The sequence below is a fragment of the Arachis hypogaea genome, chromosome 15 (assembly GCF_003086295.3).
Source record: "Arachis hypogaea cultivar Tifrunner chromosome 15, arahy.Tifrunner.gnm2.J5K5, whole genome shotgun sequence".
In the NCBI taxonomy this organism is placed as follows: Eukaryota; Viridiplantae; Streptophyta; class Magnoliopsida; order Fabales; family Fabaceae; genus Arachis; species Arachis hypogaea.
This window is the reverse complement of record NC_092050.1, coordinates 50134712-50148862: the sequence shown is the minus strand read 5'-3', so window position 1 is coordinate 50148862 and position 14151 is coordinate 50134712. Positions and strand designations below refer to the sequence as shown.

At 36.9% G+C, this 14151-nt stretch overlaps 1 non-coding gene across 1 annotated transcript; it reads left to right on the top strand.

The window, feature by feature from the left end:
• The first annotated feature begins 13602 nt into the window (after positions 1-13602).
• On the top strand, positions 13603-13708 carry LOC112752534 (small nucleolar RNA R71). Its single transcript, XR_003176966.1, has one exon. It is a non-coding gene; the product is annotated as a small nucleolar RNA R71 (small nucleolar RNA).
• Positions 13709-14151: the final 443 nt, after the last annotated feature.

Here is a 14151-nt window from a genome sequence, read left to right as displayed (position 1 = left end):
TTTGTCTTTTTACTTTGCTCTGATTACCCTTTTCTTTGTATCACTTTATTCTGCTCTGGTTACTCTTTTCTCTATATCTCTTTACTTTTCTCTGGTTACTCTATTCTCTGTGTTTCTCTACTCTGCTCTGATTTCTCTGTTTAACGTATGTATTTAAAGCTTATGTAAATTTCGATATGAATAGTTAGCCTGTCCCAAGTATAGGTTCATTAAGTCTATACTGAAATAGTTTAACTTTTCATATAATACCTAACCCTAGTCGCAACTCAAGTACTAATTAAGTTGCCCTAGTTCGTTCACTAGTCTCTTTCTGTTTTTCTGTCGTAAAAATTTTACAAACTTTTTCTTTGGTTTTCATCTTTTCTTTAACTTTTTATCTTTTATTTATATTTGCCTCACTAATATGTTATTACCACTCCCTAAGTGTTTTATGAAGGTAATTATGAGATTCTGCGCTTAAAGTTGTCTTTCTAAAGCTTTTACAGAAAACTGCATTTTTCGCATTATTTTATTATTTTTATTAAAATATTATTTTTAATTAAATATTATTATTTAATATTTTATTATTATTTATTATTTTATTAATATATTTTCGAAAATTACCCCACTTTAACTTTTAACCTTTAAAAATTCACTTTTTACCACCCGTAACTTTTAACATTTCTACTTTAACCACCCTAACTTTCAGAAATTACAAAATAACCCCCCAAACACCAAATTAATTACTTCCTTGCCCTTTTATGAATCAAAAAGGTGTTCTTCATTGTTCTTCACCACACTCAAAGTGTTCTCCATGTTCTTCATAATTTCTTCAGATTCTTTCTCTGTTTTTACCCGTTTTTCAGTCTTTTCAGCAACCGATTTTTACTATAATTCATAATAAATTAGCAGCCACTAAAACCTCATCTTTTCTACATGATTTCAACACAAATTGAACCTCAATTTAAGCTTAGGGTTTCGTTTTTCCAGCTGCCCAAGAACATGAACTTTAAAGCTTGAATTTCATCAAATTTCATCAAAATTTCACCAAATTTTCACGAAGAATCAATCATATATGCAACCAATTTTTAGCACAGCCCATTTATACAACATTCACAAAACACAAACACAAATAATCAAGATTAATTTCCTGACACCCTACCTGGTTTTGCTGCTCCTAATTCAATTAAACTTTCAGGTGGTCCTTAAGCACTTTTTCCTCCTAAATCACATCAAGAAAACACATATTTAACCATGTTTCCTTGAAACCGAATCAAAAGAGAGATGGTGCAGCCAACTCACCTTGATTCCAGCCTTGATAAGTCATATGATCATGTAGAGAAAGAAGAGAGGATCATTTTGGTCGGATTGGAATTTTGATTTGAGTTTTAGTTCAGCAGAAATCAAGCTTTAAAGATTTGGAACTAAGAACTTTTCTCTCTTTTTCTCTCTACCTATTTTCGGCCACAAAGTGAAAATAAGCCAGCCTTGGGGGTTTTGGGGGTGTAGGGTGAGTTGTGATTGGTTGGCTTGGAGGTGGATTAAAATAATATTAAAATATCTCAGGTGTATAACTACTAAAACTAGATGTATCGGAACACTTGCAAAAACATCTCTAAAAATTATTTTCTGAGCTACTAGCGTAAATGACACTAGTAACATATTTATTATGAGAATAAAACATGAATAATGAGGCCTTAGCATTGCTAAAGTCATCAGAGAGTGCTGGTGCTAAGCTGCACCAGTAAATTGTGAACCCGGTTAAACCGATTTCCTGTTTTTAACTAAAACAGACCAGGTAACCTTATAATATCATTCAAGAAGATTCTAATACTAATATAATGATAATATCACCCTAATATCTCTCTTCTCTCATAAATTGAGTCCGGTTTGTCCAACTAAGACTATTTACAAAAAACCGAATCAAAACTTCTAACCGATACTGTTCAAAAACTAGGTTCTTCGTGACTGCGTTATTGAGTTTCCTCATAAAAGGTTCTATCTTAAAGATGACATAATAACAATGAAGATTGAGATACTTGATAATATATCAGAGGTTCTTCCCTTACTGATCTTCCGGAGGATTCCGTGCCTTCGAAAAAGATCTCGTATACTAGAAAATCAGGGTTGTTACATTCTACCCTCCTAAAAGAAAATTTTGCCCTCAAAATTTCAGCCACATGTAGAATCCATCTTCAAGTGATCTACTTTCTTCAAGCCATCCTGACGAAGAGGTAGGTCCGTTCCTTACAGCATCCAAATCTAACATAGTCATTCCCATGTATATCATTACAGCTATTAGGATAGCTGGTCTCACATTGATTCGTCGTTCGGATCTCGATTAAACCATGCCTATTCACAGTCATTGAGGTCTTATCCGCACCAAACAATCAACATTAAGGTGATCAGTCTTAATATCTCAAGTTATGTACGAACATTCCCAAAATGAGCACTCACAGACATTCATGCCAAATGTATCTTGAAGATACCCTAACAGCATGAGACACACAAGCAGAGTATGCAATGAAGCATAGTCAGTCCACTCCCCAGGCTCTATTGGGAACGAACTGCTCTGATACCAAATTGTAACGACCCAATTTCTGGTACGTCATGATCATACTAGAAACTAAGCGCTACCAACTTGTCTTCCTAATTATTATCTATTATTTATTATATGAGCCTAAGTCATTGTTAAAAGCGTAATTAGTTTGCAAGGTACTTTTTTTTTAAACGTTTGGATTAACAAACAGTATCATTCATAATCAATTCACAAATAATAATAGATAAAACGGTTATAAACAACCACACATAAATACATCTCAAGTAATTGATAACATTCCGTGATCCAGCTTTATTAGAGTATAGCCTTTTAGTTAGAACACCTCTAGATATAGCTAAATAATATATATATATATATATATATATATATATATATATATATATATATATACGAATTTAAAAACCATTAAATTGAAATACAGATGTTGTACTGAGATTGGTTTGAGGGAACCCGTGATGGGTGGTAAACTCCAGTTTTTAGGGGATGTGCTGTCGAAATTTCCTAAGAATTTGAAAGAGTGTTGGTTATGTTTTTGAAAATGATTTTTGAATTGAGTAACTTTAACAAAAGAGATGTGTTTCGAATGCTTTTATAAATTATTGAAGAAGATCGGATTCTTATGATTTTGTTAACTTGTTATTTCAAACTCATTAGATTTCTAAAAACGAAGAGAGTTTTGATTAATTAGTCAAAAACTTTAAAATAGCAATTTATATATAAATTTGAGGGTTTGGGAATAAGAAAGTAAGTATATATATATATATACAACATCCCAGACCCTGACCTGTTCAAGAAGTCCCTAAGCTGGCACCCAGGCTAGCCTAGACTCTATTCTCACCTAGTCCCTCTAAACTACTAAAGCGAGGGAAAGTATGTTCTAAGTCTTCAAAACTCAAGTCAGGTGAAACTTCATCAAAAGGTGGAACATCATCTTCTACTCCTCTGCACGATCAGATATTGCCATATGACATCACTCCAGTACCTCATCAAGTAGCCACATAACAAGAGTCTCGTACATAGGATTTAGGTTAAAGTTCGCGTACAAACGGGGTGCAGACGTTGGCTGGTCTCACAGTATATACATATGAACAGAGAAGGGGATTCACCCTAGACTCAGAAGACTACCTAGAGTAGAATCCTCTTTGTGAACGGTCATCAGCGAACTACGGAAGTGTACCGAAGCTTCCATCTGAAGGGGGAAAGGAGAGAGAAGGGGTAAGAACTTGGGAGTTCTTAGTAGGGTCGGGGTTATTAGTTAAGTTCATTAATTCCATGTTGTTTAGCAGAAGAATAGTAAAATACCGAGAAGTAGTGAACAGAAGATACAGGTAAATAGAGAAAATAGAGAAAACAGAAAACAGAACATAAACAGAAAAATACAAGAAAATACAACACAGACACAAAGAATAGAATACAAACAAGAAAAGCATACATTCATACAACAATCATAACAGAGGAAAATGCACAGCCAAGTATGATGCATGTCTAGCCCTAGCGCAGGTAATGAGCTCATCTGTCGGTTACATACCCGCTCCCGACGTTACCCAGCAACCTCTGTCTGGAAAAGGCTTTCCTGTTGGCAATATCCACTGCAAGCAACCTTTGTCTTGCAGGGTATCCACTGCAAGCAACCTTTGTCTTGCAGAGCGGCACTTATTAGCCGATATACGCCCAACAGACTCACTGTAAGCAACCTCTGTCTTACAGGAGCAACAAGATACTCACATTAAGCAACCTCTGTCTTACAGGAGCAACAACACACTCACTGTAAGCAACCTCTGTCTTACAGGAGCAACAACACACTCACTGTAAGCAACCTTTGTCTTACAGGAGCACACTAATCTCGATACCTCTGTAAGCAACCTCTGTCTTACAGCAAAGCATTATAGCAAGGTATCCCAGGAAAGCGTTCTCAATGGTCGTACCACCATCTATCTGATTGCCTTCACGCAGCAGTTCATCACATAATCATTCTCATTACCATCGTTCATTATTAGTCTCTTTATTCATCATTACTATCACATTCTTATGCAGTATCTCTTTCTTTCTCTGTTCAATCATGCTATACAAACTTTACAGCTTTTACTTTTACAACATCGTAACTCAAACCATTTCTCTTTATCACATTACTCTTTTCTCTTTGTCTTTTTACTTTGCTCTGATTACCCTTTTCTTTGTATCACTTTATTTTTCTCTGGTTACTCTTTTCTCTATATCTCTTTACTTTTCTCTGGTTACTCTATTCTCTGTGTTTCTCTACTCTGCTCTGATTTCTCTGTTTAACGTATATATTTAAAGCTTATGTAAATTTCGATATGAATAGTTAGCCTGTCCCAAGTATAGGTTCATTAAGTTTATACTGAAACAGTTTAACCTTTTATATAATACCTAACCCTAGTCGCAACTCAAGTACTAATTAAGTTGCCCTAGTTCGTTCACTAGTCTCTGTTTGTTTTTCTGTCGTAAAAATTTTACAGACTTTTTCTTTGGTTTTCATCTTTTCTTTAACTTTTTATCTTTTATTTATATTTGCCTCACTAATATGTTATTACCACTCCCTAAGTGTTTTATGAAGGTAATTATGAGATTCTGCGCTTAAAGTTGTCTTTCTAAAGCTTTTACAGAAAACTGCATTTTTCGCATTATTTTATTATTTTTATTAAAATATTTTTTTAATTAAATATTATTATTTAATATTTTATTATTATTTATTATTTTATTAATATATTTTTGAAAGTTACCCCACTTTAACTTTTAACCTTTAAAAATTCACTTTTTACCACCCGTAACTTTTAATATTTTTACTTTAACCATCCTAACTTTCAGTAATTACAAAATAACCCCCCAAACACCAAATTAATTACTTCCTTGCCCTTTTATGAATCAAAAAGGTGTTCTTCATTGTTCTTCACTACACTCAAAGTGTTCTCCATGTTCTTCATAAATTCTTCAGATTCTTTCTCTGTTTTTACCCGTTTTTCAGTCTTTTCAGCAACCGATTTTTACTATAATTCATAATAAATTAGCAGCCACAAAAACCCAATCTTTTCTACATGATTTCAACATAAATTGAACCTCAATTTAAGCTTAGGGTTTCGTTTTTCCAGCTGCCCAAGAACATGAACTTTAAAGCTTGAATTTCATCAAATTTCATCAAAATTTCACCAAATTTTCACCAAGAATCAATCATATATGCAACCAATTTTTAGCACAACCCATTTATACAACATTCACACAACTCAAACACAAATAATCAAGATTAATTTCGTGACACCCTACCTGGTTTTGCTGCTCCTAATTCAATTAAACTTTTAGGTGGTCCTTAAGCACTTTTTCCTCCTAAATCACATCAAGAAAACACATATTTAACCATGTTTCCTTGAAACCGAATCAAAAGAGAGATGGTGCAGCCAACTCACCTTGATTCTAGCCTTGATAAGTCATATGATCATGTAGAGAAAGAAGAGAGGATCATTTTGGTCTGATTGAAATTTTGATTTGAGTTTTAGTTCAGCAGAAATCAAGCTTTGAAGATTTGGAACTAAGAACTTTTCTCTCTTTTTCTCTCTACCTATTTCCGGCCACAAAGTGAAAATGAGCCAGCCTTGGGAGTTTTGGGGGTGTAAGGTGAGTTGTGATTGGTTGGCTTGGAGGTGGATTAAAATAATATTAAAATATCTCAGGTGTATAACTACTAAAACTAGATGTATCGGAACACTTGCAAAAACATCTCTAAAAATTATTTTCTGAGCTACTAGCATAAATGACACTAGTAACATATTTATTATGAGAATAAAACATGAATAATGAGGCCTTAGCATTGCTAAAGTCATCAGAGAGTGCTGGTGCTAAGCTGCACCAGTAAATTGTGAACCCGGTTAAATCGATTTCCTGTTTTTAACTAAAACAGACTAGGTAACCTTATAATATCATTCAAGAAGATTCTAATACTAATATAATGATAATATCACCCTATTATCTCTCTTCTCTCATAAATCGAGTCCAGTTTGTCCAACTGAGACTATTTACGAAAAACCGAATCAAAACTCCTAACCGATACGGTTCAAAAACTAGGTTCTTCGTGACTGCGTTATTGAGCTTGCCTCATAAAAGGTTCTATCTTAAAGATGACATAATGACAATGAGGATTGAGATACTTGATGATATATCAGAGGTTCTTCCCTTACTGATCTTCCGGAGGATTCCGTGCCTTCGAAAAAGATCTCGTATACTCGAAAATCAGGGTTGTTACACCAATCCATTAATGCACGCTAAAATGGCATTGCTAACTAATAAAGCATGCATGTATTTAATTGAGAATGATTTAAATTAATGCCAAGGGGTTAATAGCATTATACATGCATGCATGAATTGACATATAAAAGAGAGCTTCATGGTAAAGCATGCATGCATTAGGCAAAGCATTATTCAAAGCATGCATTTAAGTGCCAATGAATGAAACCAATTGCCCAGCATTCATTATGCAAGGAAATGAATGAGCTAGCATTCATCAAATCAAAGGGAGCGCTCCGTTCAATAATTTAACTTCCTCGGGCCACCAAGAATTGCTAAGCCAAGGAAAAAGCAACGCGCACCAAGGGAAAGGGTGTTAAGTTAAATATTTTAACTGAGCGCCAATGCTTCACAAGGAAATTGGCACAAGGAAAATGTTGGAGGCAAAGCTTGAAGTTGGAGCTCCATTCCACAACAAAGGGCGCTTAGTTCCCTTACTTCACTGAGCGCCACTCCTCATGAATTATTAGCGTCAAGTTTGCTTCACCAAGGCCAAGGGAGCAAAGGTCTGGCGCTAAGTGAACTCTCTTAACTGAGCACCCAAGGAACCCAAGAAAATCAATAACGCTCAGTTAAGAGAAGTTAACTTTATCGTGGCTTGGCAAGAGAAAATGCAAGGCGCAATATTTGCTAGTGAAGCCACCAAGGATCGAACCTTGCACATGAGGAACCAAGAGGAAGCGCCACTACTTTAACTCCAAGGAAAATTAGCCCCAAAGTGGCCTCAGCAAGGATTCGAAGCTGGGAACCTCAAGGCACCAAGGGCGCTGAGTTAACCTTGTTAACTTATCGCTATGAAGGCACACACAAGGAGCTTGGACGCAACAAATTTTTGAAGGCCAAAAGCAAAGGGGGTGCTTAGTTGGATTAGTTAACTGAACACTCCCCTGGAGGTGCCTTGGTCCATTTTTCAATTTCAATCAAAAGCCAACTGAATCCACTCCTCTTCAAATCTAAAGCAAGCAAAGCCCATTGACTCAAAGGCACAAGAACAAGCTAGATTAGGAATTTCATTTATTTGTAATTTGTTTTCAATTTCAATTTCATTTTCATCTTGTAAAGCCTATATAAAGGTATTAATTTCATTTCATTAAGGAGACTGGCTCTATTAGAGCATTAGGAGTAGGGTAGAATAGAGAATTCTCTTTGAAACACTTTTACTTTTTCTGCAATTGTCAATTTGGTTTATGAAGTTTAAGTTTCTGAATCTTCTCTTCTGCAAATTCCTCTTCTGCAATTTTTCAATTCAGTTTACATTGAGCTTGAGTTTAAATTCTCTATTTACATTGCTCCCAATTTAGTTTATGCAATTTACACATTCCTGCAAATTCTGTTCTTCTGCACTTTCACATTTTCGTTTCCCTTGAAGCTTGATTTACCTTTCTACACATTTATATTCTACACTTTACCTTTGAGCTTGCTGCAAATCTGATTTACTTTTCATGCCTTGGATCTATTGCTTTCTTTAAACTTCTAGCACCCAGCCCCCTTTACATTTGATGAAATTTACATTTCTTGTCATTCATGATTCTGTCAATTTACATTCCTTGCTCTTTAAGTTTTCTGTCCATTTACATTCTGTCGTTTACAATTTCATCCAATTTCACTTCAATGTTAGCTTGACTAAATTAATCACCCACTAAGGTTTCTTGATCCATCAATCCCTGTGGGATCGACCTCACTCTAAGTGAGTTTTACTACTTGATGCAACCCGGTACACTTGTCGGTGAGTTTAGGTGTTGGAAATCCGATTCCAACCCATCAGTTGCATCACGTTTAGGGGCGCGCACGTGCACTGTATGCGTACGCGCCGATGGGTGCACATGATTCACTTAATGCAACTCATGGCCAGCGATTTTAGAAGCCTTGTGGGCCCAATCCAACTCATTTCTGATGCTACTTAACCCAAGGATTGAAGAGGAATGAGACATGTTAGACACTAGTGTAGTTTTAGATTAGTTTTTGGAGGGAAAGTTAGGTTTTAGAGAGAGAAGCTCTCACTTCTCTCTAGGATTAGGATTAGGTTAGATCTAGATTAGAATTTCTTAGATCTAGGTTAATTTCATGCTTAGATTTACTTTTCCTTTTGTAATTCTTCTTCTTCTACATCTCTTCTCTCTAGTTTAGCATTTTATTCTTGTAATTCTCTACTTTTATATTGATGCACTTTTGTTCTTCTATTTCTCTTTAATGTAATTTATGTTTTCATGTTCTTTTATTGTTCATTTGATTTGTTGTTGGTTAATTCCTTGCAGTTGAGTAATGTAGATTTACTTTTCTTGAAATTTTACTATACTTTCCTTTTATGCCTCCCAAGTGTTTGATAAAATGCTTGGTTAGATTTTAGAGTAGAGTTTTATGTTCTTGGCTTGGAAAGGTAACTTAGGAACTCTTGAGTTACTAACGTCCAAGTAAATGACGATTGGGAGCCATTAACTCTAGATCTCACTAATTGAATTAGTGGAGAACTAGGACTTATGGACTTGGATTGACATAGCTCATTTGACTTTCCTTTACTACTAGTTAGAGGAGGATTTAATGGGGTTGATCCTTGCCAATTCTCATGTTGTGGTTAGTGATTAGGATAGAGATCCTTGACCACCAATCCTTGCCAAGACCTTGTTAGTTGTTAGTTTATTTTCATTGCCATTTACATTTCATGTCTATTACCTCAGAAACCCCGAAACATAATCCGTAACCAATAACAAGACACTTTATTGCAATTCCTTGGGAGAACGACCCGATGTTCCAATACTTCGGTTTATAAATTTAGGGGTTTGTTTTAGTGACAAATAATCTTTTGTATGAAAAGATTATTGTTTGGTTTAGAAACTATACTTACAACGAGATTTCATTTGTGAAATTCTAGACCGTCAAAAATCCGTTCATCAGGGGAATTAGAATGAAATTAAACAGCAGAAAGTAAATAGAATGGGTAGATTAGAGAATGGGGAATTCATTGGGTTCAGGAAATGTATAATTCTCCAGATCAAATTCATTTTCATCTCTTCCCAATCAAAGCATTCATTGATCTCGTTGGCAATCTTAAGTGATTGGATCCCAATTCCTTGGCTCACCAACCTCTCTAAGAATGAACAATTGCCCAATTCCTTGATTTAAGTGCTCATGGGAAGAGATGAAGTTTGGTCACCAATTATACCACACAAATTCATAGATCAAAGAGTTGGTAGGATTACATGTCACTATATCTATCCAAACCCCAACCTAATCTAATGTGAGAAAGCAATTCTATATGATCTCCTCATTCCTCTTCCAAGGTTCCGAGGAGATCCAATTATGAAGAGCTTCTTTCCCACGATAACTATCAATTTGGATGAAGACCAAAAGCTTTCTAGTAAAATAAAGAGAAAAGAAAGAAGAAGATGAATGAAAACTACTATTGATCCATTGAATTATACAGAGCTCCCTAACCTAATGAAAGGGGTTTAGCTATTCATAGCTCTCAAAATGGAAATTACAATTGGAAGATACATTCTGAAATTGAAATTGAACAGAAAATTCTAAAGTGAAAAGTGCAGTAGTGTAAAGAATAGCAAAAAATGGAAAAAAGGTCCTCTTTAACTCAAATTCTAAGCTATTTATACACTTTCTTCCATTGATCTTCAATCACTGAATTGGGCTTTTGGCCTAGATGAAATTGGGTTGAAAATGGCTCCAACTGATTTCTGTTGCTATTGAGAAGATTGTTTGAATTGTGAGTTCTGATGCTTCATGTTGGAGTCAACATTTGATGGCCAACGTTGACTCAAACACCATTTAGAACAAAACCAGAAAAAACCAGAAAGTTTGCTGTTATTGGCATTTGACTCAACATTGGAGGGCCAACGTTCTGCTAACCCATGCGTACGCGTGCATCACGCGTGAGCGTGAAATCTGAGATTTTGCTTATTCACGCATACGCGTACACCATGCTTACGCGTGCATTGCCTTTTTTTCCATCCACGCGTACGCGTCACTAACGCATACGCGTCGATTCAAAATTCTCAACTCCAACTTCTGGGCTTGGCATCGCGGATGTTGGAGGCAGCGTTTGAGGCAACGTTGGACCTCCAACGTTCGCTTTGTGACGCATACGCGTGAGCCACGCGTACGCGTGGATGGTCAATATTGCCATTCCACGCGTACGCACGACACACGCTTGCGCATGGATCTAAAAATTTTGCTTTTTCACGCGTACGCGTCATAGGCACGTACGCGTCGCTCAAAATTTATTTAGCTCCAAAATTGAATTTTTTCATCACCACGTTGGGGGTAACGTTGGAGGTCCAACGCTCCCTCAAACGTGAGCATCAGCCAATTGTGCAGAGACTTGCTCTGCTTCTCTTGCACGTTGGAGTCAACGTTGGTGGTCCAACTTGGCCACCAACGTTGCTTCTTCTTCATCTTCTCCAGGCTCCTTCTTCAACTCTTTCCATGCCTTTCTTCACCTGTCATCAACCACTATATGCATCAAAGCCTTGCTAAAGTCATGGGAATTCTCATCATTCTTAGCACACCAATATTTATAGCAAAATACTCATGAAATTTCAACCAATTAACCATGATTGAATGAATCTAGGCATACATGAATTTCTACCCAATTTGCTTACTTATAACTCAAGAAAGTGCATAGAACCTATTAAAAACAAAGAAAAAGGCTAGTGAAACTAGCCTAAGATGCCCTGGCATCGCAACACCAAACTTAAATCTTGCTTGTCCCTAAGCAAGCACTGAATTATTAAAGGTTATAAACATGGTGGATTGATATCACCTTGTCTCCAGGGGAGAAACCTTCTGTAGGAACCTTCTTGTTTCTCCATCCCCTTGGCAGTCTCTTCACAACTCTTTTCTCTTCTTCCAGTAGTGCTCCATTGACTCTTGTTGTGTTAGGGAGATCTTTGTTAGCTGCTCTTCTTGATTCGTGTGGCTTTAGCTCTTTCTTGAATTCTCTTGGTTGCTGTATCTCTTGAAATTCTTGCTTGTTCACCAAGGACTATTTCAGTGGTTCAGCTGCTGATTCACTGTTGCTTTCCCTTGTGCACATGTTACTGTGATCATCCTTTGGCTCCTTTGGTTCTGGCTCAGATTCGGATGGAAGTTTGAATGCATAAAAGGTAAGATGTTCATCATGTATTCTCAGGATTAACTCTCCTTGTTCCACGTCTATCAGGGCTCTAGCAGTGTCTAGAAATGGTCTCCCCAGAATAATGGGAGGAAGATAACTTTCCTCCATGTCCAAAATGACAAAGTCAGTGGGGAGGAAGTAGTTCCCCACTTTCACCAGCACATTTTTTACTACTCCTTTGGCTTGCTTCTGAGTTTTGTCTGCCAATTGGATGATTACATCCGTAGATCTCAGCTCATGGATTTGCAACTTCTTCATAAGAGATAGAGGCATCACATTTATGCTAGCTCCTAAGTCACAAAACCCTCTGTCAATTTTTGTTTCTCCTATGGCACATGGAATATGAAAGCTCCCTGGATCTTTTTTCTTCAGGAGTACGTCCTTCTGAATAAGAGCACTACATTTCTTATTCATCACCACTATTTGGCCACCCTTCAGGTTGCCCTTTCTGGCTAGTAGCTCTTTAATGCACTTGATGTATGTGGACATCTGTTGGAGAATTTTGATGAAGGAAATGTTGACACTGAGAGATGCAAACATATCTAGGAATCTTGAATATGACTTTTCTTCCTCACTTCCCTTTAGTCTTTGAGGAAATGGTGCTTTTGGCACATAAGGTTTCGGAGTTTCCTCCCTTGTTGCTTCTTTGTTTTATATAGATCCAATTCCTTGTTCCTTTTTCTCTTAGTTGCTTTAGAAGCTTCCTTTGATGTGCTCTGTTGGTTTGCTGGTATCTTCATCTAGAATTTATTCATTTGCAAGTGTAACTGCCTTACACTCTTCCCATCTCACCTTCTTCATTTCCCCTCTTGCATTCTTCTCAGTGTCACTTGGGAAACTATCAGTGGGCTTCGGAATCTGCTATAAAAGATGTCCTACTTGAGATTATAGATTCTTAATAACCTCTCCTTGGCTTTTTAGACTCCCCTTCACCTCTTCCATGAATTTCTTCATGTCTTCAAATTCCTTGCCTAGTGTTGCAAGCATAGCTTCAATCCTGGCCATTCTGTTCTCATCATGTGGTGCTGATTGGTTGGAATTGGGGTGTTGAGATTGGTTGTTGTGACTTTGGTATGGTGGCTGTGAATAACTATTTTGTATGGTCTGATATGATTTTCGGTTGGAGTTTTGGTGAGTGGAGTTATTGTACTGGTTAGGATTATGAGCTCTGTGGTCATGGCCTTGGTTTTGTTGGATCTCCCACCCAAAGTTTGGGTGGTTCCTCCAACCTTAATTATAGGTTTTAGAGTATGGATCATTAGTTTGCCTAGATGAATTCTCAAGGTAATTAGCTTCCTCCTAGTTAACTCCTTCTTCTGTCTTCAACTCTTCTTGGGGTGATGATTGAGTGTGGATAGCTGCAGCCTGATTCTTCTCCATGCGCTTGGTCAATTCAGCCAGTTGCTTGGTGATCATCTTGTTTGGGCCAGGATTGCATCCATATGGTTCAATTTCAAGACTCCCCTGTTGTTGCTTCTGTCCGAGGCATAAAAATACTCATTGTCAGCCACTGTCTCTATAACATCAATGGCTTCTTCAATGGTCTTCTTCTTGTTTAGGGAACCTCCAGATGAGTGATCTACAGCCTTTCTTGATTCATAATTCAGCCCTTCATAGAAGATGTAAATTTGCACCCACTCATTAAATACATCACGGGGGCATTTCTTTGTTAAATCCTTGAATCTCTCCGAGGCTTCATAAAGAGTTTTACCATCCTACTGTCTGAATATCTACACTTTAGTTCTTAGCCTGTTTACTCTTTGTGGAGGGTAGAACCTTGTCAAGAATCTGTTCATTACATCTTCCCAGGTTATCATACTTTCCTTTGGGAATGATTCCAGCCATTTTGATGCTTTGTCCCTCAAAGAAAATAGAAACAGTAGCAATCTATAGGTGTCAGGATGAATGCCATTAGATTTAACTGTATCACATATCCTTTGGAATTTAGTGAGATGCTCATTAGGATCCTCTTGTGCACTACCCCCAAAAGAACAGTTGTTCTGGACAAGAGTTATGAGCTGAGGCTTCAATTCGAAATTATTAGCATGGATAGTTGGCCTTTGAATGTTGCTACCATAATTTCCTGGATTTGGATTGATGTATCATCCCAGGACTCTCCTCTCTTGTCTAGTAGGGTTGGCTCCACCTCTTCTGGCATGATTGTTCACCTCTCCTTCATGATGGTTTTCCATAT